This window comes from Solenopsis invicta, chromosome 3, assembly GCF_016802725.1.
Source record: "Solenopsis invicta isolate M01_SB chromosome 3, UNIL_Sinv_3.0, whole genome shotgun sequence".
Lineage (NCBI taxonomy): Eukaryota > Metazoa > Arthropoda > Insecta > Hymenoptera > Formicidae > Solenopsis > Solenopsis invicta.
In genome coordinates, this window is record NC_052666.1 from 16471034 (window position 1) to 16493454 (window position 22421).

General features: G+C 41.7%; 1 protein-coding gene across 1 annotated transcript in view; it reads left to right on the plus strand.

Moving 5' to 3' along the window:
* The window catches only part of LOC105202791, a 153811-nt gene that overhangs the window by 65581 nt on the left and 65809 nt on the right, over positions 1-22421 (plus strand). Inside the window, 1 exon segment of the mRNA XM_039446872.1 lies at positions 3514-3549. The gene's annotated coding sequence lies outside the window, so the exon portion shown is untranslated.

A 22421-nucleotide genomic window follows, 5' to 3' on the forward strand; every position in this document is an offset into this window, starting at 1 on the left:
CAATGTACTCCGATGCGAGAGCGTGGTGGTAGTTACGTACACGGTAAAACGTTTAGATCCGCGCCGTGAGATAACCTTCGTCGTAGCTTACCGAGCGCGTCGCCGGTCGGTTCTTTCTTTCTTTCTTTCTTTCTCTCTCTCTCTCTCTCTCTCTCTCTTCTACCCGCGGCTATTCCCGCATGCCCGATGTGTACGCCCGCGTACGGATGTAGCTATACGCACCGTGCGCACTCGTTCCTCCGGTGCGTACACGCACCGGAATACGCGCGTCGCGAAACGCCGCCGTTCCCGCGGCGTGCCAGGCGCAGCGACGAGCTCGTTTCGCCGGGTGTATGTACACCAGACGGAAACAGATATGGCGAAGGTATCTTATCATTCTCACTCAGGCACTGTGACGTACATGCAATTTGACTAAAAGGACTAAGACATACATTTTTATGAGTATGAAAAATTGTCGTTTGAAAAGCGTGAAGGACGTATATCTAGTCGTAACTACGTTTGGCAAAATTAAAACACGCTGATAGCGCAATAATACGGGTATACAATCTTGTCTTCGGCGATTGTCACATCCGAGTAGAGGCAACGTCGAACGGTCGAGCGGCGATGCAGGACGAGACGTGAAAAATGATCGTCGCTTTAACGACTCATTTCCCTTCGCGCCGCGATAAAACGGCTCGCTTTCATCGGGCATGTACCTCACGTGCAACGTCCTCGGCGCCGTCGTTTCCTGTTTCCTTCCTTATCTCCGCCGGCAGAAACAGGGAAATCCACGAAAGCCCATACGTTATCTGCCACGTACGGTCAGGGTTCGCACACAGTACCCACGAGAGACGAGATATCAGCCGCAACACACACACGATCCGCTCGTTGCGGAAACGCCGAATGAATTATTTCGCAGCCGCGCACGATCGCCAGAATTATTTCGCTCGCGGAGATTCATTGTCGTAGACCGGTGCATCCTCCGCAGAGATCCGAGACTACGTTTTTAAACGTAAATTTATAGAGGAAGATATTTTGATAAATCATAATTCTAAAATAGCTAAATTCCTAATCTAGTTAAATTATTTATTCCTTGTTGTAAAGTCGGTGTTTTTTTTTTTTCAAAATTATGACGCTTCTATGCAATTTTTAAACTGACACTTCAAGTCAATCACTTGTAAGTTTTAAATTATATTCTGCACAGTCGGAGGTTCATGTCTTAAAAAAATAATCACAAACGGTCTACTCAAATTTTTATGTTGACTTGATGAATAAATTATAAAGTAATAAATATTATAGAATAAATTAACATAAAAAATGCATTTTGACACAATTTAAAAATAAAACATGGAAACTTATTTCTTCAGTAAAATTAACATTTATGATATGTTGTTGACATGTACTGTTTATTCATTTATCTTCGAATTTGATTCAAAATTATGATTTTTACATTATTTATTTATTTATTTACCCATAAATTGTGTTATTTCAATATTAAGAAACGTTGGCCATCAATTTAACACAAAATATTCAAATAACGTAATCACATTATATTAAATTAATATTTGAATATGTTAAAATTTTTATCCCACAAAAGATTTAATAAAAAGTGATTTTAACATAAATACAAAAAAAAATGTTTTTGGCACTGTATGCTAAAGTGAAATGTACTTGAAAAATTTAATTAAAACATTTTTCATTTCCAATTGCTTTGAAGCTATGTACATCTCGATAGATATTTGTTGTAGAAAATTATGCTTAAGGAAAAAATTACATTAAATGTACATTAAAGTCAAATAATACATCTACTTTATACATGAGTGTTGCGGACTACGGAGGATATTACAGTAATATGCCACGGGCAATACGTTTCCAGGAGTTTAACGTAACGGCGAGACCGACCGTCATGATATTCTCATGATATTCGACTTATCGACTCTCTTCATCTCGCGCGATTATAAAGTAGCTGCTCCATATAACGCAACGTAATGGGTTAATCAAGTTTCGCTCAGAGGCCTTGCTTCCGACTGATGTACGATGTCATTACGCTCATAAATCTTCAAGTCGCGCGAAAGAAAGAGTGAAAGAGAGCGAGAGGGGGAGATAGAGATAGAGCGGCGGGGAGGAAGGGCCGAGGAAAAGAGAGATGAAGCGCGGCGAAAACAATGTTTCCTCCGTGTCCTTCCAATGTTATCCGTCGTGTGAGGAATTTTAATTCGAGTTAACGTGACGAAATGCCGTGTAAAAGACTCGTGTACGCGTCGCGCGAGACGCCGATGCGTCGCGTCGGCCAAACTGATGGGACGGCGATGCGTTTACGTGCTAGATACGACGCCAGATCCGGCCGTGCTCGTCCTGTAAACTAGGAAATTATTCAAATTAGCTATGCAGGATTCAAAGGGAGTCTCTAAGCAGCGAGGATAACTGCAGGCTGTTCCCCGTCTTTGTTTTTCTTCGGCCTATGCTTTCGCGATACGGCGCGTACATATTACGCATCTGCTTGCGCGACGCGAAGCGACGCTTTTCCTTCTCCCCCCGTCAATCGCACGACATCGATTTCCCTTCGAGAAAAAGTGCGTTCTGTTCACGCGACGAATGCGAAATGCAATCGCACCGGATGGATTGCGTGAGCCACATGCCTGATTTGCTTTTCTTCTTTTACAAACGATTTACGTTTAAGATTAATCCTCGGAGCTGTCAGATCCTGAGTTATTTACGATTATTCAGGCACGGTTAGAAATGCGAATAAACAATTAAAGTCCAGATTCGGCTAATTTACGGTTATTACCGAGATTACCAAACTATCGTCCGCATTGCAAACGGATGATGCAAGCGAAATCTTGCGTACTGATGCAAAGTCGTTAGTGGCGAATGAAAAAAAAATTCTTATGCATTTTTTATCTGCCCGATATTTTTTTCAAGGAATCGTTAGCCGCATTGCATTCTGATAGATTCATTGTACTTGCAATTGTACTCGCTCCATGAATCAATGCGTATCCGGGATATTATTAGCGCAATCTTTCGCTGCGTTTTCTTTGTTACACGTTTTTAACTTTGCGTTTTGCTTCTGATGATAACGTGTTGTGGTGCAAAACACGAGGTGCGAATCACGGAGACGATGGCTTAAGGGGATGCTAAAGTGGTCCTTTTTTACCGACCAAACGTTAATTTTCGGCCACGCCGTTCTTCTAATTGCATTTACAGATTTAAAATTCCTTTTCCACAATTAAAGTATAGACAGTAATGTATAACGGACGCTATATAAGGATAAGAAAAACAAAAAAATTGAAAATAATTTTCCAATTTTTTTCCTTTTCATTATCCTTATATAGCGTCCGTTATACATTACTGTCTATACTTTAATTGTGGAAAAGGAATTTTAAATCTGTAAATGCAATTAGAAGAACGGCTTGCTCAAAAATTAACGTTCGGTCGGTAAAAAAGGACGACTTTAGCATCACCTTAATCGACAACTGCGCGGAACTTGTCGCATCGATATTATCGTCACGCGTGATATTTTTCTTTCTGTTGCAGAGAGAGAACCGAGTCAACGGTGCTCAAAGTCAACAAGTGAGTAGAACGTGTATCGAACGCGTGAGTAACCTCTCGTTCGCGCATATTATAATTACAAACTCGCGGAGAGCGGTTTCGCAGTTAATGCTCGTTTCACGTGAGATTTATGCTTCTCTCGTTCGGCTCCGCACGCGTACACGCGGGCATGCATAAAATCGTGCGTGTGCGCGAGCGCGCACGCTACTCCGCCGGCCGAGGTGATTCTTAATTAGATTCTAAATTACGCGGCAAAACGAGACGAAAACGCTTAAATCGCGCCGTGGCGTAAAGCGACTTTCGAAACGCGTGTTTCCGCGGAAACGAATGCGTTCGCACACGTTCCGGAGCGATTGATTGATTGAGCCGGCCGTCGCACGTGACGAACACGGGGGGGAGAAAAGAAAGTGTATGCGTTCCGTAATGCGCGGCTTCCGGTCATTTTTCTGCCGCAACGCACGCATACGGCGATTACGGATTTCGATGGTAATTGGGACAAATGGAGGGACTTGGCAAATTGAAGTACATCTGCGCAAGAGATATCATGTAGATTACATGTGGAATGCTAATCGCGACGTATATAGGTGTGCTACGCTCCCTCGGTAGTCACGCAACCTTCGTATGACGAAGGAGGCACGGCCAGAAACAAAAATGACACGGGAGAAAGATTTAGAACGAGAGAGCGGATCTAGATTACTTCAAATTTATACATTAATTTATCGGCTGGTACTTCCAGTTTGCATATGTTTCTTTTAGCAGTAAATTGAATCTCTAACTAGGGTGATAACATGTGGCAATTACATGCTAAAAAGAAGATCAGGAATTGAAAAATCAAGATTGTACGCGGTGAGAATTCTCTCATGAAATTAAGTCAGTAACCCGAAAATCGTGAGACAATATTTCGAAGAATTTTGTGTAATTTTCTCTGATTTATTAATATCTATCACACATATTTTATATTTTAACGCAGTAAAATATAAAATAGATTTGATAATTTTTATTAAAATATATAGTTAAGTTTCAATAATTTACAAATACAATATGTTAAATAGTTTATGACTTACTGTTTCAAATAAATTATTCATCATATTTGATAAGTTACTAAGTTGTCTCGAGCTACTACGACACATGTTAAAATTTTTTAGCGAATTTTGCGGTAACCTGTAATGACAAATTCTCTCCGGGTACATGAAATTGTACTATTGGAAATTACTGTCGGAGTTTGAAACAATGAAAGCTCGGGGTACCGTAGACCGTCGAACGGCAGTCGGTCGCGTTCAAAGGGCCTGGCATAATTGAGAGATCACGCCAATTAGGCGCGCCTTTAACGGTTTAACTGTCAAGCGGAAGTCGATACATCCCCGGACTCTCTGTGTTTGCATGCTGATCATAAGCTTGCTTAAAAATAATACGTCGCAGTATCGTTCTATCTTCTTACGTCTCCTGTAATCCCATGTCGTTTTGCGTTCATTACCGACGATAAATAAGGAAACATGAGCAAATCTAATTCACCTGGGAGAAATCGTCGTCTCAATTTGCGCGAAGCTTTTTGCCGCTACACGGTTTCATTGATTTTAAACCTCGCCTGCTCGTTTACCCGCCAGTCTGCATTTCCATTTTGATTATAAATGAGTGTAATCGCGCGGCGTTGGCGTGTTCGAGGAGGAACAGAGACCATTCGCGACGTAAATGCAACACGCCCTCTCATCGTTTCTCGTTACTTAGGACGTTTAATGCGGTCTTGTTAATTCGAATAATGCTTATCGAGACAGAAAAATCAGTAATTAGCAATATAGCCTCGTGTTTTAAGAGAAAAAGAGAGATTTTTTAGCTAAATATCTTGGATTTTATAGATACTCATCGAGAAATATAAAACAGAAAAGTGCAAAATTATAAAAGATAAAAATATTAGGAATAATATTTATAAAATCATTGTTTTTTTTTAGTAAAAACAAAAACGAGTTAAAATAGACTTGAAAAATAGCAGAGTTAAATACGGTTTAATTTTACATGTTCTAGTGACACTTATTTAGATATCTAATTATAACGTAATAAGTAAAGATCACTTCATTGTACGAAAACATGAAAAACTTAGTAAACACTATATATAAAACTCAAAAAGTATAATATAAATACTCATTGTCAGCATGTGTCATAGTATTTAACGACATAGCGAATCCTACTTTAAAAAGAGGAATACGCATGTTTAAAGGAAGAAAATGTTTTCGTCAAGTGCAAATCATGATAATTTTCTCATTTTATCTTAATTATTTGTTCATTAGTTTTAATACATTGATTTTATCGAGTTCTAATGCATACAAGCAAGCATTCGTTCTCATTTGCATACTCATTATATTAATGAAAATGTTATGTGCTATTGACGTCAGTATGGTGATGCGATTTAAAATTAAAAATAAAAAGGCATTGAACTTATCGTTATGAAGTAATACCGGTGTCACAGCATTACTGAATATAAACATTCAGCAGTAATAAAATTAAATCAGTCGTATGGTATTAACTGGTCTCGTATCGAGATTTCTTACAAGATTCAAGTTTTTATATTTAAATCTATTTCTTGACATTATAAAATATAAAAGAGAAATAAAAGAAGAGAAAAGAACAAATTTTCTGTAAACACGATACGTTAGCATGTGTAGTATGACATGAATGAAATTACGTTTCTGTAAGATTACTATTATAGATACGATATTATTGATTATAAATGACGATAATGATTTATGAATATTGCAAATTAGCCTAATATTTCATGTTGTCATACAAGTTTATCGTACATGTCAATTGGCTGTAAGATAGAGAATTTCTGAATACTCAAGAACTTATCTATTCCGCATCCCACGAACTTGTCGTACAACATAAAATATTTATCGTATTCAAATATTATTTTATTTTTATATATTTCTGTACTTGTGTATCTAACTTACGTCACACCTAATACATACGCGTTTTTCAGCAACTTTATAAATTCACAAACGCATGTGCATTTAAAACTTCAAAGTTGGTATTGGCATAAATTTATTACACCCACGCAAAAGCGATCATGATATTTTAATCCTCGGTGTAACATCATGAATCCCGCGATCAAAAGATTTGCTGTAGCTCATCTTGTAGCTCATCATTCCTATATTTTGATTTGTACGTTGCGGTCATCGTCATAACTTAAATATATCGCGGCGTGCGTAGCCAATATTATAAGGCATGGCGAAGGGGGTGGTTTGAAAGGAGCGGACGGTTGTCATGAAATAATATTAATTATCGGCGCGACGTTGCGGCGAGCCGAGGCGAGCTGACCGCTCTTCCTTAGGAATTCCGGTCCCCGTCTAAAGGGAGAGATCCTGTCCGCAGGATCCGCATTTCCATTCCGATTACAAGCTGCTAGGAACGTACAATGTTGTACCCTTGCTATTACTCAGGTTCCCTTGTATTATTGCTTCTGATGAGCGGGTCTTTTTCCTAACTCTCTCTCTCTCTCTTCCTCCCTCTCTTCCCCTTGTTCTCGTATCGCGCTCCGTCTCCGTCCGTCGCTGTTTCTGATTTCTTCATGGGATTCCTGCGGTTCTACCGCGAACCGCGTGGAAAAAGGCAGGATGCGCGCGGGATATTTCGACCTTGCGCGATTCCCGCGTATGAGCCATACGTGGCTCGTCCTTTTTTTCTTTCTTCCGTAGTGTAGGATGACTCTGACGGGCGGACTCTAAGGCCATGGTTGAATTTTCTCGTGGCACGCAAGCAGGCGAAACGAGCGGACGAGCCTCCTCGTTAGACTGACGCGCGGGAATATAACAGTTTGAATACTTTCGCGAATTGATGACTTCATCGATTGCGAGAGGTCGGCTTGCATTTTGATTATAATGATTATCTGTGGCCCCTGTATAACGCTATACTTTGCAACATTAATTTTTTCTTTTTTTTTTTTTTTTTTTTTTGAAGTTAAATATTGCCTAAATAATTTTTTAATTGCTACTTTCTTTAATGAGAAGTTATTTATAATATACACTTTCTCTATGTAAATCTCTCCTTTCTAAAACGATTTACGAGTAATTTAGCTGTTAAAAGGGAAGCTGTGTCTTCTCTTCAAATTTATTATTGGAGAGAAGAAAAAGGTTCGGAGCTCATTAATCATCGCATTCAGTGAAACATTACCGGAGACTTTAATTATTATGCTTTTCGCGCGTCCGAGTGCACATAAGTCGCTATCTGCGATCGATGCCCGAAGGCTCGCACTCGAATTTCGCGGGCTTCCCGTCTTACCGCCTCGCCGGTGTGGAATTATTCCCTTTACAATTACATCGGCGATAACAGGTCAGCCTGTACCTCCGGCTTACGCCGTACGCAAATCCTCCTTTGATGCGCCGCACCGACGGCGAGGCTGAATTCACGCGAGCGTGCACGCACATACTATACGCATCCGTGTTTGCACGCATCCGTTGATACGTTTGCGTTTTACATTGTAGGAACGTGTTTGCTCGTTGCCCGATCCCGCGCGCGATGTATGTATGTATACGACCGGCTTAGCGGCTTGAGCATCATGGTTACGTTAGTCCAGCGCGCACGGGCTTTATAATGAGTCGATCTTCGTTTGCACAAACGGCCAGCTGACGCAAGAAGAAGGCCCTTCTCGGCCGTACGGTCGCGGCTTTTTACTCTTATTACTATGTTACGAGTCCGGTATTTCTTAATCAAGATAATTATTCTCGTAACGTCAAGGTGTCATGTTAAGAAGCCCCGTTGTCTCTCGTTGTTAAAGGATGAGGCGTACGCGCGCGGTGTTCCTTTCCTCGGAAAGGGTTCTGTCAGGTATACTTATTCGAGCGAAATTTCACTCCAGGCTGGTCTCGTCGGTTCGTTCCCTCCGAGCCTCTTTCGTCGTCGTCGTCGTCGCCGCCGTCGTCGTCGTGGATCCTTAAGATCCACGCCGAGGCGAAAACAAGCAGCAAAGGAACCTCGGACCACGGGGTTGCTGCACTGACGGAAAAAAGTCGCCAAAGGTGAATCGCGATCTTCCCTCCTCTTCGCTGTGCCACGGAATGAACGCTACATTGCGAGAGCGGCCTACGTTCCGCCTGCATCCGATGATTCGAGGAATCTTTTCCCGACAGAAGTGGTTAACGTCAGTGGCTAACGAAAGCCCGCGAATTTGCATAAATTGAGGAGCGAGCGTATAAAGTGATTACTGTGATTAGGGTGCATTTAAATATTATTTCGACCTTTTTTCGTGGAATCGACAATTAGATGTCTTAATCAGTCGCCTTTAAAAGCATCTTTGCAGAGACCTATTGTAACAATATGCTGTTTTTAAATAATTTTATGGACTATTGCATACGTAATATTTTTTTTATAGCGATGATTTAAAGTTAGTTCTATAAATCTCCTATCGTTAAATATTAGCTGTACTTAATTTTTTTAATCATTTTTTTTAAATTATTTATCATAAATGGCAGACTTACAGATTTTTAGTTTCAAAAAGTGATTTATAAATTATTGCAATGAAAGGTAATAAAAAATATGATCACTCTTCCACGAATATATTGCAAATGAATTTCTCTTGAAATAAAAAAATTATATTCTTATGATTCCTATTATTTTCATGTGAATGGCGTGTTATTATAAATGATACATGTGATGATTGTTTCAAATACCGGACCGTCCGTCCTTTTACAAATGGAAGATAATACTAACGAAAGAAGGATAGGAGGAACAAAAAAAAGATTCAACTCACGAGACGTATTATGCTCCTCGTTCTAAAAGACGAACGAGTATTTTGTTAGATTTAGGGCCAACGCCCAGAACCCTCCTCTTCTCTCATCGCATTTATTTTTATTTTTATTTTTATTTTTTTTTTTTCATACGTGGACACGAGATGCTGCTGAGGCCCAACGAGTAGCTCTGGTGGTTTAGTGCAGACGGCGCTCTGGAACTCGCCATAGGCGTGGCGAAAAAATTTGCGTATCGTGAAGAATTGCTTTTAATCTTCCGGCATGATGTTCCTATTGCCTTCTTCCAAAATGTAGATTTACAGAGACGCTTTCTCGTATAAACGCAACGTTAATTTCTTATTTTCACGATATTCCGTCTTCGCGCGCTATCGATTCGCGTAGGAAGAAAAAGCGAAAGGGGGGGAAAAAAGGCCGAAACGAATAGGAGAGCCAACGTCTATTACTAGTTTCGCATTTTCGCGTTGCATTAGCCGATCTGCATCGTGGATCCCATCAAGAGATCGGCCCCGGGAGTACCGTCTTTCTTGGCCTCTCGACACGATCCCTGACCCTCTCGCAATAACCAGGATGCATCGCACGCAACGGCAGTGCCTCGAAACGATCCGCGACTGCAGGCTCCGCGGCGTTACTAGTACTTGTACTTATACTTGTACCCACGCCGATACCAGTACCGGCACTCTATCATTGCTACTTCGTTGCTGCACTTTACCTCGCGTTCGCGTTCGCGGCTTCGTGCTACCACGTACTCTACGCTCGGTGCAGCATTCGTGAGAGAAGACACGCGGAGGTTCACGATGATATTTCGGTTCTCATATAAGAGCCGGGATTAATCCGTATGCAAAGTTGGATAGTTAGGTACAAAGTATAATTCGCAATCGGAATAAGCCCCGTTGCATTCATAAGCAAACGGCTGCAGTTGCTAAAAGTATAAACAATATTGCAAGAGATGCGAAGGATAAAAGCGGCCGTTACGCGTTTATGCCGAGACTGTTTATTCCCAGGATTTTTCGTGCGCGCTGCTCAATAGAAACATTCAATTCGATATTGGATTACAAGAGGTCTCCAGTATGTGTCAAGCTACTGCCACAAGACGCTCCCATGCGTACATTTTATTTGCACTCGTATTCTCACATGTATAAACTTGTTGCTCGCGACTATATTGAATTTCCACTTTTCTCTTTCTCTCTCTTTTGGAATCAACGGCATTGCGCATTCTAGAGTCCATCCCAAGGCTAACTTCTTGCAGCAGAAAATCCGAGATGGCTATTCTTTTCTGTTAAATACATTTCGTTACGAGAATTCTATTTTCGAATGTTTGCCAGCTCGAAATCATTGCGCCCTTTATTCATGTGACGGTGCGTACAGGATAATCCGCTTCATATTGCGTCCCCCTGGTTTGCTTCTATATCCCAGTATTCATCGATGGCTATTTACAAAGTAATATACTTCTCTTAATATACTTCTGTAAATTCTTAATAATTCCGTTTACTGAGTTTCTGCAAAGGAATAACTCCGACGTAATGTTGATTAAAAATCCACAATGTTTAGATATGAAAATTTTTCATTAACATACACTTTAATTTTATAATTTTTAATTTTTTAAGCAATTTGTTTTTTTTTTCAAAGATAATCTTTATACGAAATGTTGAATTTCGTACTTTTTTGCGCACAATTTACAGTAAATTCTGTTTTATTATTCTCTCTCTCCCTCTCTCTCTTTCTTCTCGCTAATAGTTTTTGCAATTTTAATTTATATTGTTATTTTATAGCAGTACTAAATTTATATGCAAATCTGTTAAAAAATGATATAATCAGTATATGATTAATAGTCTATCGAAACATTAGAGACTATTACGTAAAAACATTTACTTCGCGTAAGCTCAAGCTGATAGAAAGTCTGCCATATTTCCAGCGGCCAATTCGCGATTCGTGCGAATTAAAGGTACATTCGTACTTTCCGACCACCCTACGCCAATGGCAGGCGTGAAGGGAAGGCACGAAGCACGAAAAAGAGTTTGCCATCGGGCTCGAACACTTTCCAGCGCGCCGCTCCGGAGTTCCACGACCGCGTTTCGGGACAACAGCACGTCGGTACCCAACCGTGGGGCCTCCCCGTCCTTGGTCCGTGTCAGTGGCATAGACCATACAGGGCCCGTTCAAGGTCGAACCGAGCGCGAACGAGCGTCGACGGAGGTGCACGAGGGGCCCCGAGTCCGGTCGACGGTACCTTCTCGGTCGGGGCCCAATGACTGGCGGGGGCAGAATGACGTGGGGCAAAGGGAAGGGCGGCCGAAAGGGGGGGGGGATACGAGATGATGCCTGACCGAGGCGATCGAGGGTCTCCGCCAAGTGTCATCCTATACCTATAGGCCTGCCACGTCGTTCCTCCGCGTCTCAACGCACATTAATACGCGTTATGTGTACACTGGAACGACACCCGCCTTCGTCGCGATTTTCGCACTGTCCGACTCTCTTCGTCCTCCTCTCTGTCATCTTCTGCGCTGCTCATCTCTCTTTCTCTTTCTCTTTCTCTTTCGCTTTGCTCTGTTTTTCTTCCTAAATATTTCTGTGGCATCTTTTCGCAGATCTTCTGAGCGGGTCCCCCCTCCTCCCTTTCCTCTCGATTTCCAGTGAACGATTCCACTCGACGGTCCGTGCGGTCGTCTCATGTTAATCTTTTAAAACCCTTCCAGGGGAATTAGAGATGGTGACTTGTTCTACTGATGATGATCAGTGATGTACAGGTACATGGTCCATTCTGTGGATAGCGCTATTAATCGTAACGTTGAGCTACAAAGTTCGCTGCTTTTAAACGTCAAGGATCTCTTGTTATCTTTAATCGATCGTAATAAATTATGAATAAAAGAAAATTAAAGATTCTCCCTTTCGTATTTATTTTGGACAGTAATCTCATGAAACGTAATATAAAGTTATTTATCAATTACGACTTTTAAAAAATTTCAAGCAGTTCTCTTCTATGTTGATGATTGATTACAGTTCCTCAGGGTTTCCTTTAAATCTATATGCTTTTTGCTTTTTTAATTATTACGACTGTATTACGACTATAACGACAGGAAATAAGTTTTTTTTTATTAGGGCAGTTCATTCACAAGATTCACGCTGAGTCGCCGTCGAAACGTTCTCCGAGAAGCATATATCTAAAAGAATTTTTTTCTCTTATGTTAATTGATGATTCACGTGAGACCAGTCAAGAACCTGCCGCTTGAAAGGCGAATTCATTTAGAGCAACTTCACGGATTTTGATCCCGCATAAATTTCTAAAAAGCGAGGTATATTTGTATGCATAAATGCTACCGATTTGCGTCATTATTGTTGATCTTTTCGATGGAATTCATCGAAATTACGTATGCAAATACAAGATGAAGTTTCCCCGCAGAGAATATAATTAAATTAAAAGTATTTGGCATTTTCCAGGATCTGACATTTTCATTCTTTTTTTAAATATTCCCTTTTGTTTAAAAAAATTCGTTAAAGTCGGCGTGTAAAAATATGTTTATGTCAGCACAGTGGAATCCGGGATACCGCTATTTAAAAAAGCCGTTTGGTATTTTAAATACCCAAGATGTATAGTCTTGTTGCGTAGATCTCCGCCTCTTCTAAGATACAATTATGTAATTTACTCACACAGGTCTTTTAGTGGCGCAGTAGTTCGTGTGAAAATGCTCTAATGCCATCCTCTCTCCGTGACCAAATGAAGGTAGCGCGCGACTTACACTGCGGGGCAGTCCGATTGGCAGTCCACTGACGATGAGTGACGCTGTCACGTTCTACTCGTTCCGCATAACGGGTCGAGCGGCTAAACGAGCGTTCTGTGACCCGTCGAGGCAGAGAGGTCGACGATATTAATTGTAAATCGACCACAGATGCAAATTTACCTTAGATTCCCAGTCACGCGATCCCACGCTATGCATGATACAAAATGATCACGACGATCGGCCCCGACTTTATTTATTTAAGAGGGAAGATTTGGTATCGTTCGATGTGAATTATTTCGCTGCGGTTTTCGATGCCCGACTGGTTGAGAACGGTGCGCAGTAACATTATGCTGATACGTTCCCGCTTCAGAAATTTGATCCGTTACGTAGACAAATAAATAATGCTATCGTATATACCAGCATAGTGCTTTAGCGTTAGCGGCCAATGGAAATGCCGATCGATATGTCCCCGCAGAAACGGCTACGCCGACAAGGCTATTACCGAAGAGGGAACCGTTTGGAATCTTACGTAAATTAACGAATGTCACGTCGTAATAGCCTGCCTGGGGTTCTCCTGACCGCGGTGTACGGCTACGCTCGTTTCTCGCTTCGCTCGTGAAGGAGAGTCCCTAACAATCAATCTTTCAAAGCGTATCACGTTTCCCGGTATCTCGTTAATTACGGGCGGAAACTTTCAACGGTACTTTCGAATAGTGTTAAGGTAAAGAAAATACATTTCTTTTTGTACCATTTTGTATCATTATCTTGTTTGATATATTGTGCGAAGAAAAAAGATTTGTTTGCAGGGAAACGGCCTTTCGGATTAAATGAAAAGATCGACAGGCTGCGTTTTGCTGTCGGTGTTAATGATAGTAATCGGAATATCTAATGTATCGTAAAACATAACTTTCCCTGTGAAGGGACTTTGATGCTTCTCGGCGTCGATGAAATTTTGCGGCGCGCGTTATTGGCGCTGATGAATCCACGGCATTAATATTAATTAGTATTAATGAATTAATAAGTACGCTCGTCTAGTTTCGTGTGAACATGACCCCCAACACATGACCGCGATATCCTACGTGTGCTTACGGTTTAGCGAGGAACCCTGTGATGTATCATCCTCTTATACACGAGGAGGTGGCTCGCATACACGCACACTGTGTTAAGCAAGCGAGCGAGAGAGAGAAAGAGAGAGAGAGGGGGGATGGGGGAGGGAGAGAAGGCCGGTTGGCGTCTGAAATGATTGCGGAATTCTCTAGGCCCGAATGCAGGCGGTGGAGGAGAAGACGCGCAAGAAAGAAGCCCCTTCAGGGATCGACGTACCTTGGATAAGTAACTACCTTGTGCCGGGAAAAGGTGAAAGGGGATGGGAAGAAAAGAAGAGATACAGGGGGGACGGGGGGGGGATACGAGGATTGCTACCGAGTTCAAACACCGTATTGCTGTTAAGTCGCGATGTAACTGCGATGTCGTTCGGTGACCAATCGATGTGCGTTAGTCGGCGTTTTTGCGCCGCTCAGAAGATCTCGGAGAGCGATTCTGTTGCAAGGCATTCTTCCGTGGCAATAAAACAAGGAGAAATATACGGCGGTCGAAAACTTGCGTTTTCAGCTTCGAAACGTATTCCCAATGGCACATAAATTAGTTCTGTTCCGCGTGAACGAGCACGCATTATTTTATTGTTGCATGCTCGAGATGTTCGAGAAATACGGTGGACAATCGGTCTTGCAGCATCGTGAAGGTAACCATTACCGGTAGCGGTCAGGAAGAATCATCTTCTGGGATCCCAATAGAATTTGCGAGAGGACTCTATTACCGTTATATCGCAACGTATCTTCCAGGAAATGATACATTTTTTTACTTTTCTAGATATATATGATTCTCCTTTCAATTATCTGAGGGTGAACCAGTAACGTTGATTATCCAAACTATTTTTACTTTTTTTATTAAGTCATCTTAACAATAATATCTTTTTGTTCAGCACAGTAACATTTAATTAAAATTACGAATGTCGGAATCTCTGATTTAAAATCCTCGCAATTTCTTTGGAATATTATTCCTTTTGAACAGTTGAATGATAAATGATTGATGGAAATAATTTCATTTACAAATTTCTTTTTTTATTTCTATTTTTATTTGATAGAAAAACTACAATGTAAGCTACGACTATAAGCTATTGACTTTTAATAAAAAAAAAGTGAAGAAAAAATGGAAATTGTTTTAATGTAGGAAAATAAAATTTCGAACTGATTAATTGGATATTCATGAAGGCACCAATTTGCCTCGTAAGCGAAAATTGCAGCGAGGATCCTGCGTGACTCGGCGCTAAAGCACTAATTAGATGATTGGCTTCAACGGTAAAATAGCGCGGAACAATTTAGCGACTTTCCCAGAATAAAAATTTTCGAATAAAGCACGCAACGACCTTGCCAAGATCGCGTTCCGCGATACAACACACGCGGTACGAAGTTGCGGACGCAGCTCGTGCTCGCTTGCTCGCGAGGTCGTTCGTTCTGGGATGGTAATGCCGCATTACATTAGATGATGCCCGCGCATATAACTTTATTATTCGACGAGGCCGTAGCTCCGTGTCTCGCGCGGAAGTGTGAATAGCCACGCGAAGCGCCGCGACTGCGAGTGATTCAGAACAAATCAGATGTGTCATGTGTGTGTATATATGTAAACGAGGAAGAATGAGAGGAAAGAGCGACAGAAAGGGAGAGAAAGAGAGAGAGAGCGAGGCTGCACGCACATACACGCGGCCCACATATTTACGGCTCATGTGGGTAAGAAGGGACTCTGCGCGTCTCATTAGTGCCCCGTTATTTTCTAAGCATCCTGCCATGCTGATTATCGCGCTTATTTCTAGATGGTAATGCTCTCTTCCTGCCGTCCGCCGGATCGTTCGCATTGCCTCACGTCCTAACTGTGCACGTAGCTAAGCTGTCGCCGAATTAGCCCGTCAACGTGCATGTCTAATAGCCTGCTTAACCTAATATGAAAATATATTTGTCTGTTCACAGAATAAATAAATTTATATTTTATATATTATATATAATATATATAATTACTTGTGCATCGCGTTTAATCAGATTCCGTTTTAAGTCTCCATTAACAAATCGAAGCTATAATTGAAACTCGTTATCACAAACGTAATTGGATTAAGTGACACTCTTCGAGATTTCTAACGAAAAAGTTTAATCGTTTATTATAATTATGGAATTGCTAATTTACTCCCATGTTTAATTACGTTCTTTTTTTCGCGGCTTCCGAGACACGCTGCAACGTTAATTGTAACGAACATTTTCCTTCGAGATATACATCTTTTTTCTCGCCTACTTAAAAATTTTTTTTTTTCTTTCTGTGTTCTACTTTTGCGCGATCTTGCACATTATATCAGTCGATCAAAAAGCAGATATCGCGGCAGAGAAACCATTTTCCGCGCTCAGAGAATTAATTGTGAAGTTCTCGCGTCATCGCCGCTGCGTGCACAGTCGCTACGCATACACGTGCTACTGCACGCACGCACACACGCAGGCTCACGCACCGCTGTGCAGCGCCGGCGTCGACGCGGCTTGCCTTTTTGCGATTGTAATTCGCTTCCTACCGGCGTTAGAAAAACGCTAGAGGTCTGCAATTAAAATCCCTGAGCGGTAAGCCGAGGGGACAGGTGGGGGTCGATGCACCTTTGCCCGGAACCATACATCGGCATACGCACGTACATACGCACGCGCGCTATTGTGTGCGCCCGTGTACGCATACTCACGCACACCCCGCGCCGATTGCCGCCGATGCGCACGGGCATGAGTAATGCAGGTGGCTTTTTTCCCTTTTGGCGAATCGATCATTCCGGCCGCGCGGAGTCTGCTTAGCGGCTTGGAAAAGTCGCGGCACGCCTAGGAGTTGGGGGTCTCTGCCCCGCGATACCCCGGGGCAACAATGCACCGACCCGAGATTAATGCATCCGCGCCGATCCTGGTCGCTGAAATATTGAAAATTACACTGGGAATATATTAATCCTCTTCCGACGCGGAAGACGCACTTTCTTTCCTCTGCGCCGCCGCCGCTGCCGCCTTGCCCTGCCCGCCCGCTCGGCATTTTTGCCGTCGTGGAAACAACGCGCGAACGGCATGGCGTGCCTTCCTCCGGGATCATTGCAGTCGCGATCGCAGTCCCACGGAACGGATAGGCGTGTAAGATCGTTGGCGTTCGAAACGTTGAATCGTACGGATAGAGAGAAGCAAACTTTTTTTCTCGCCTACATTTTTTGCAATCCTTTCTAAGCGCGGAGCAGTCTTGTAAAACAGAGGTATTGCGTCGGCGCTAGTACATACGACTAATCGGTGCATAATAATTTTTTTCTTCGCGATTAAAATTTTTTTTTTTTTCATTCGCTGCCTCTCGCAGATCAAAACAAGATCAGACTCGGTAATTGTTAACGGCGTTTCTTGCACGCGGGATACGTAATTAATATTGATTTATAAATTGTCGGATTACTAATCGGCTTGCGGTGTTTCTAAATACCGGATACGGCGATATCCGGTGTATGCCATGAATGGTTAGTTATAATGATGGATTATATGCGTGTACCCCGGCTCTGGTTCCAAAGAATTAAGCGTACGGGTAGAACGGTGTGCCGATAATCGGCGCGGTGCGGCGCGGCGCGGCTCTGCGTAGCGCCCGAGAGAATTAACGGTGTTCGTTAATTCGCAATACGGGCGGTGCGCGCGCGATGCGATGCCCCCGACGGCCTTTTTTTTTCTCAGACGCGGGACAAAAACTCCCTCGCCTCTTTCGTACGTAATATGTATGATAGATAACAAAGAATGGCGGTGCCGGCGAAGAAAATGAGAGGGACAGGGAGGGAAGGGGGGGGGGGGGGGAGGACAGAAGCGGGAAAAAAAGGCACGGTTTATTGTTCAAGGGCGTCGACGCCCCGCCTGAACGTAACACGTAAACCGTATACTTACGAGTCATATAGGAGTGCACAAAACACCGCGGTACCGTAACGAATGCACCACCGTTAAAGGGAAGAGGAGGGACTCCTCCTAGATGCGCGTAGAAAAATATCGATACTAAATATATGTTTATTGGTCTAACAGTACCTGCGCGTGAAATACATTAACGTTCGCGGTGTGCCTGCGCGAGGAAGCGCGAAGTTACTCGGCAATAAAATGCATCGCCCGGGTTAAACACGTAATTAATGTCGCATAAAAAATGAATCAGCCGTTCAAGTGATAATTTCATGTAAATTTCTCTGATAAGCCTGATACATCTTGAAGCACGACTGTATATAATATAATTTTCGTTGATTTAATAGAAAGATCGACGTGTAAGATATTAATATAGGAGAACAAGAACGGAACTCCGCGTTTTGACGAGATGGGAAACACGATGGGAAATACTTTTTTTTTTCACATAAGAACGTATTCTCGCATAGGTGCGGCATTATCGAACCCGTTAGTCAATCATGAATAATGTAGTCGATCGTTCCGCGAGTTTCGACGGATTTTCAGACTGTCATTTCGGCCTCGTGAAAAGATACAGCTCTTTCGAATCGAAAATCGCGCGAGGCTGAAAATCGCGTTACGTGACGAGCGGAGCCGTCGCCATCGTCCATCTCGCGTCCGGAGGAAGCGATTACTCATCTTTACGATTATGCAGCGTGCAAGAAGTGGCAGCATCCGCGAGAAGAGCCCCGAAAGAAAGAACTCGCGCTACCGCAGCCGAGCCGGCGGCGGACTTGGCTGTCCCACGATATTTATTTTGTAGAACGCCTCTCTCGTGTGCAAAACCTCTCGAAAGTCCCTGTCGACGATGCGGAGCCCGTTTCGCGGGGAACTTGTCCCCGCAGCGCATTTCGTTCTTTTTGGAACCCCATTGTCCTCGGACATGCATATGGACGCGGTAACGATAAATATCTTCATTGCCCGGGGTATGGGCCGAACTCGCGGTATTCAACGTGGCCGCTTCACGGTTCCGAAAACATAACATGTATTTATACATTAGGCATACGAACGGGTTGCCGACGGTTGTAAACGACTGTGTACGTTTTCGGCATCTTATTACATTAGGAAAAATGTTTTATTTTACGAAGCAAAATTTTGTTGTAACGACAAAATAATTTGTTTTAAAATTAAGCGAATAAAACTGTTTACATGTCCACCATTTAGCGATATATCGATCTTTCTTAACAATTCTGAAACCACCTATTTTTTTAGGGAGAGTTTATAGCCAGTTTTATAAAGCAAATATTACTTTGTATCGAACGCCGTAGATCCAAAATCAAGAATATTACGTGTCCGCGCGTGACGTAAAGTTTCAATGAAGAACTACGATCAGTAATATATTTTACTTTTACGCAAAAAGTTTTTTTCATTATTAGGCGCTTTATTATTTATTATTACAAAGAAATTATTAGCTTGTGACTCTCAGCCATTAATTTCAATGTTCGCCGAAAATTATCAGAGAGATTGAAGGATGCTTATATGTTCATAAAATGTAAAACGAAACTAAGCGACTTATTATTGACTTTTTTTTTTACAAGTAACGAGTAAGCAGATGCAATATCGTCGTGGATAACTCTGGTTATTTCTTTATTCTTCTGTTTTATCTGGTCTCGTACGATCTTCCTCTTTTCCTCGCCGCGATGCGCCGTAGGCTGTACCGGTTTCGTACGAACCAGACTGAACAAAATCCAGCGAAACCACCGCATGATCGATGAGCGAGCTTGAAATTCCTAGTTTGCTATCGAACGCTCACGGACGATCCTTCATTACCACACTTTCGCGTCTTATCCTTTCTTATTGCACCGTATAGGAAATCATAACTCTCTAATAAAGATTTCTGTGCCGCGCGTATACTTCACTGAAAGTAAGAGAAGTGTCCTAAAACTCTCTATCGTCATTACTTTTATCTACAGAATTGAATCGTGTTTTATTATTTCTTAATAAAATTTTCGAGATTTTCCTTGAGGGAATATCGCTCCTAAAGTAATCTCAAGTATCTATAGAGGTTTTATAAAAAAAAAAAAAAAAAAAAAATACTTTTTAAATTTTGTTTCTAAACGCGTCCAATTAACGCGTCGGTTTCGTAAAATTCATTTACGTCGGATCGCGTGGTTAATTAATTGGCCATCGGAGTTACGAGATTCTCGCGAAAGCCGCGCGATGATTACGAAAGAAATAAATCGCCTGTTTATACGGCCGTGTCAGAAGTCCTAATCGGAAGCACCCGTGGCTCTTTATCCCTCCGGCTACGCGGCTACCTGACGATGCTCTCCCGATGGTGTTGCGCGGAACGACGTTGCATTGTAGCGCGGTTGCAACAACAACGGGCCGTAACTAAATCTGTCCGTCAGTTCCAACCCGTGGAAGACCTTGGCTCGCTCGCTCGTCTCTGACACACGTACGTTGCTGAAGTTCCCCACGTGCAGGCCCGTGGATAATCGATTCGATCGTAAAATACTCTCCTTACGCTCCGCGTGGAAAAACGCCGCAATCAGAAATGCTCCGAGCGGACACAACGCATCGAAGGCAGGCATTATCGCTAAATTGTACTGAAAAACTCTGCACGATATTTCGATCACTGTCGTTCCAACGCTGCCATTTCACGAGAACAGAGAACTAAAAGTAATTACGACTACTACGCGCGATTGCGATTCTTTTTTCGTCGCATAATGAGAGCCTTGGCGTAATAATTGTACACATTATTTTACGCACAGATGAGTCGTCCAATTTCGCCGCGCTTTTCATTCCGCACGTAGACAGTCCGATTTCATTTCCGGCCACCTTCTTCACGATTCTTCAACCTGTTGTATTTAAACATTGCTTTTCTTTTATATTGATACTTCTCGAGTATTTTTGGGTGGAAAATAAGGTGTATTTGAATTAGCTGCATTCTCTATTGCTATGCAACTTTTTTTTAATGACAAATTGGACAACTATGTTTCGATGAAGTATTGTAAGGAGGAGACGAGAATTGCATCCGACGCTTGTAACAACGGGCCGTAACTAAATCCGCGTACAATTCCAGCCTGTAGAAGACCTTGACACTGCACGCTTGACACATGTACGTTGTTGATGTTGCCCACGTGCAGTGCCGTGGATAATCGATTCGATCGTAAAATACGCTCCTTAGACTCCCTATAGGGCCGAATATAGGAAAGATCAGAAGTCGCGTACGTTCTCTTCTACGAGCCTCGACGATTAAATATATAAACGATTGAAGGAAGGGACGAATGAAAAATTGATGCAGAATTACTCGTAGAAAATCCATACTGAAAAAAAGATGGTAATAATAATCAAGTCTAGATGACAGTTGTTAAGCTTTGATGAAATAAATTTAATCAAATATTTATAATAATATTTAATAATCGATCGACCGTTTAGTATAATCTGTTACTGTAATCATGTTTGTTTATGATTAATGTAATTAAATATTATATTAGCTGAATATTTGGTTATATTCAAACATTTAATTAAAATTATTTTACTTCAGCTTGATTATTATTATTAAACTCTTTTCTTTTAATGTATTATCACTTATGTGATAATCATTTATATAAATTTTAAAAAATATTTTATGAATATTTTTTTACTTTAATGAAAAAGTTAATAAGAGAAATATTATTTATACATTTTGTAATATTTATTCTCTTCTCGAATTTTTCTGTAATCTGATATGCCTCGAAAGAAATCTTCCGAGCCAAGGAGTTTTTCCTGTGTCGCATTTTTCTTTGTCTCTCTCGGGTGGTCGCCGACTTCCTCCGCACAATGATCGACTTTGCACGAATTAAAAGCGTGTCTGGCGGATTCTTTTGCGGATTATTTGTAACCTGTTGCCGATGGGACAATAGATTGACTGCGGGCTCAGAGTTGTCTTCTTTGTCACGTATCAAGGACGCGAATACCAAGGGATGCACTTGGAACTGTGGTCGATGATCCTAGTGGGAACGCTGTCTTATTACATTTCTTGCTTTACTTCCTTATGCAACAAAAAACGCCGCGCTTGCACGAACTCGCAATCTGCCAATTTGAAGACGCTATCATCATGAAACGCGGATAAATTACTTACATAGATATCGAGTATCTTGCTCCAGTTAGCGCACGATTACTTTGCATCTATTGAGGAACGTGAATTAGATACAATCTTTTAGAAGCTAAAATAATTAAATATAGATATATATATAATTATATAATTACGTTCAATCATTATTGCTTGTTCTTTCATACATTTTTGTATTACGTCTGACTCTATAAACTTAGTGCGTATGCGCAAATAATATAGATTGCTTCAGTACTAATATATTTATAAAGACAGAAAGGACGCGATGGATTCGTTGAAATGTTAATTATTCTTTCTTTGGTAGATAATTTTTTTCCCCACTTGAGGTCCATTAGCGCGAGGACTGCGGTGTGACTTACCATATATATATTTACTC